The sequence below is a fragment of the Lactuca sativa genome, chromosome 4, assembly GCF_002870075.4.
Source record: "Lactuca sativa cultivar Salinas chromosome 4, Lsat_Salinas_v11, whole genome shotgun sequence".
Lineage (NCBI taxonomy): Eukaryota > Viridiplantae > Streptophyta > Magnoliopsida > Asterales > Asteraceae > Lactuca > Lactuca sativa.
Genome location: NC_056626.2, coordinates 227,622,835 through 227,627,239, shown reverse-complemented (window position 1 = coordinate 227,627,239; position 4,405 = coordinate 227,622,835). Strand labels below are relative to the sequence as shown.

At 31.8% G+C, this 4,405-nt stretch overlaps 1 non-coding gene across 1 annotated transcript; it reads right to left on the bottom strand.

The window, feature by feature from the left end:
- Positions 1-2,778: 2,778 nt before the first annotated feature.
- TRNAK-UUU (transfer RNA lysine (anticodon UUU)) lies at positions 2,779-2,851 on the bottom strand. The gene has a single exon. It is a non-coding gene; the product is annotated as a tRNA-Lys (tRNA).
- Positions 2,852-4,405: the final 1,554 nt, after the last annotated feature.

The following is a 4,405-nucleotide window of genomic DNA, read 5'->3' as shown; positions in this document are numbered from 1 at the left end:
CCGCCAAGTTCATACATGAACTTCGAATTCCGCAAAACCGTAGTTTAAGATAAAATATATTAGTCCAAAGTGGTGGCCCACAAGGATAGTCGCCATTGACAAGTCATTTTAAAATCTAGAGATTCTTTAGCCCTTTTCTAAAGTGATTAAGAATCGCTAAATCTTCAGCATCTGTAGTGCTATAAACAAGATAGGGATAAAGGAATGTTACATTTACAAGAAGCTGCATTGAAGGAAAATTGAACAAATCAAAAAGCATTAGATGATGGTTGCTTTCTAGGTTATGTTTGGCGCGCCACAGCTAGCTGATAAGCTAGCTTATTTTTCGAGCTTTTTTATGTTGTCGTGTTCGGTAAGCCAAAAAGTAGCTGATAAGCTAGCTTTTTGAAAAGCTACTTAGACTAGCTTTTTAGGAGCTTCTTTAAAATTTTCCAAATACACCCCTTAATTAATTATATAAACACATATTCTTACATGTCCTTTTATGTAATTTTATATATTACAGCTAGTTTTACCAAACGTTATTTTTTATCAGCTAGTTTTTCAGCTATCAGCTAGCTTTTTATTTAACAGCTAGCTTTTCAGCTAACAGCTAGCTTTTCAGCTAGTCCGCCAAACATAGCACTAGTCTTTACATTTGAAGGTTCGTATTTGAATGTTGATTTTAGATGGCGGGTTGGGTTTTATTCAAAAATCAGTTTCTAAAAACACTAGAAACGACAACAGAAGCTTTAAAATTATGAATAAACTTAAAACGATTTTAACCCACCAAGGTCATTCTGTAAAGCATGGAAAGATGAATACAATCATTGAAAACTTTGGTTCCTCTTGTGAGGTTGGAAGTTGATGAAAAATGTGTGTATAGAACTCCACCTTAGATAGAAACATCAACTTGATTTGGATGCTAGTCCTTCTTGTATATTAAGTTGTTCTTAAGACTTAAAGACATATACCAAATAAGTCTTAAGGAGAAACAACTTAAAAGGCTCTAATCTTCACTGCACAATGCAAGGAGGAGGAGAGGAGTGAAGCCTTGTATGCTCACGGTTTTAAGACGAAAAAAAGACTAAAAAATTTGTTAGTTAATTTTTGTTCCAACTCTCCTTTATATACTTACACACATAAAATGAAGCTCATACTTCCAATAATTGAAAGTCATGACTTGTAAGCAACATTTGGTGTAACAGATGGTCAAAAAAGCAACATCCACCTTACTCTAACGGTGTCAAAAATAAATAAATAAATAAAAATACAACATCCACCCGTACTCTTATGGTGGAAGGTTTACAAGAAAAAGAAAGAGAATTTGTTTGCACATTTCATCTTATTATTATAATGTATATGTAATAAACTAGTAGACTTCTATTAGTCTAAAATATTGTACACTACTTATTTAAGCATACATGTATAAATAACTAGTTATACTCTCTTTTATTATTATTTTCATAAAACAACAATTCATCGATTTGTAGAAAATATTATTTTCATAAAATGATAATTTTCCAATTAAATACAAGAAATATAGATATTTATTAATGATAAAATTCTTATAAATAATATATCAACATCAAGTTATTGTTAGTATGACTCTTTAAGATCATATATTATCTAGCAATATCATCTTTCGTTTCGATGGTTCAATTACAGATGGCGGTTCGATTCCAAGACAACGACCGATGTAGCTAGAATCGAGAATATAGGTTACGAATTTCAGATATTGCTTGTGTTCTTTAAATATCCACTATTGGGGAATCTTGTGTAAATTTACGAGGAAAGTGATCTTTATATAACTTAGATTTGTCAGATGGGGACGATGGGTTAGGTGAGTTGGAAACTTTTTTTTATCACTTAAAAAATAAAGTCACATCATCAATAGATACATGTTATTACAATTTACAAGTCAAAGCTCATTTTTAGCCGGTAAATATAAAGTTTATGCATTTAGACTTCAAAAAAAATGAGTGAAGACTTTGTAGGGATATAATGACATTACCCTCAAATAAAGCATAAGGATTGTGATTAACCGGTAATGCACGTGGAAGACGTGGTATATAACCCATCAACTCGAATTATGGCACTGCCATTTTCTTGTGGTCATGGATGTTTGTTTGTGGTGATTCCAGGTTATCAAGCATAGCCTCATGTTTGCACATGGATTAATCGAGATGCACGTAAGTTGACCCGGAATCCGGATAGGATACCATCGTTTTTTGGAAACCCTTCTTTCCAACAAGAAGCCCAAATATGTACATCGTCAAATGTTATGCTTTTGCATAATTAGTTGAAAGAAGTCGTTTATTATATTTTTTTTGCACTTGAGATTTGTTATTTGAAAAATTACAATAACTCCATTCTTTACTTCTTTCCCATGGTCTTTCTTTTTTAAAATAGGTAAAATATTGGTCCTTCTAAGTGTACATACATACACATTATAAATTTGCTCAATCATTTTTCATAGTATTTTTCATGTTTTAAGTCGGTAAAGATTTAAGCCAAATTTAAACCGTAATCGTTATAACAAAAACAATGTCTTGTTCATCTTTAAAATTTGAGCTAACTTTGAGTATAAACGAATAAAGCGATCAAATAATAATATATATTGACATACTTCTATGTCTCGTTTTTATGTTTTTTTTATCTTTATAGTTGTTCATTCAAAATATAAATTTGAATTCACTGATTTGTGGGATGTTTTGAGAGTTAGATTTTGGGAATAGTTTTTTACTTTTTCTAGTTTGTATATTAGAAAATATAAAAATCAGGTTAAAAATAAGTATTCGCCATCCGTGGGACTCGAACCCACGACCACGTGGTTAAAAGCCACGCGCTCTACCAACTGAGCTAGAACGGCTTACATTTACATTTCTAACTTAATTATTTAAATACGTTTAAATCTTGCATGCTAATCAAACTACACATAACGTATAATAAGTAAAATTACGGTTAAGAAATAAATATTTTAATGTTGATATGAGTTTAAAATTTAAAAATAAAATTACGGTTTAGAAATAAATATTTTGGAGACGGTGAAATAGTTAATATTTAAAAAATAAAATTTCATTGTAAATTTGAATAACGTTCATCTTTGTTGTTACAAACAAGATGATTATTTTAATATGAGAGTTCTATGTTGTCTTCAACAAAGGAAAATTCGACTTGACATATGCTCAGACTAGAGGTCCAAATCGATCACCAAAAAAAGACAAATTCAGAGCAAAATATAAGGTTTTGAGTCCATCAATCTAATTAATTTTCAATTTAATCTTTTTAATAACTAACTAAAATATTCTTATAAAACGTTCGTCTTATCATTTTCCAAAACATAAATTTACGGGAAGCAATTGACCAGACCAAATATCCTTCCAAAATCAAGTCAATTGGCCATCACCAACTTTATTCAACGATTAAAAAAAAATTCCATGTTCATACCTTTAGAAAGGAGAAAGGAGCTGAATTTCCCATCCCCTCCATAGAAATGAAAGATATAACAGGCTGGTTGAATGTCTTCGAGGCAAAAAGGACCCAAATTTCTCATCCCTTCCGTATATAATTTGATGACATGCAGGGGCGGATCCACGGGGATCACAGGGTAGCCCGGGATATCCCTCAATTTTTTTTCGGTAGTGTAATTTTTGTTTACGTATCCCTCAAAAAAAATTCGATATAGTGTATATATAAGCATCCCTCCACTTATAAACACAAACAAATAGTTTGTTTGCTGGTTAAGACGTTGACTTATTCAAGCAAAGGTCTCGAGATCAATTCACATTTCTTACATATTCTTTGTTTACTTTTGTTTTATTTTCCAGCTATTCTATCTCACATCGCTAAACACATGTAAACTTATTCAAGCAAACATGTTATGCTCATGCTTTATTTGATATCTACTTTAAGTCCCACATCGATTCAAATATTAAAATATACTTCAACTTCATGTTTATATAATAAGACTCGAGGTTAGCTAAGGATTCGATTAAGATTTGGGTTTAAAACCGAAACCGAACCAGAAAAACTCAAGTACCCTGGAAAAAGATTAGGTTATCCTAAAAAAAAAATTAGGCCACTTCTTTACTTGGATCCTCGCTCTGCCACTGATGACAGGAACTCATAAAGCATTAGGTTCCAACATGAGTCACCATGTTCATTTGAAAGAAGAGAAGGTTGAATCTACCGATTTCAAGTCTACATTCATCTTTACTTGTCATCACAGTTTTCCAACTCACCCAAGACATTTTCTTTTCACCAAAGTCACTTCCCCAAAATCATCTAGACCATAAGGACTCCAAGTAATTGATTACTGCTTCTGGCGCTCGAAAAAATGACATGTAGCAAATACCAGGACTTTCCAACATTGACTATAAAAAATAGTTCTCTATCCCACTGTTAAGGCTTGAATTTTACAGGT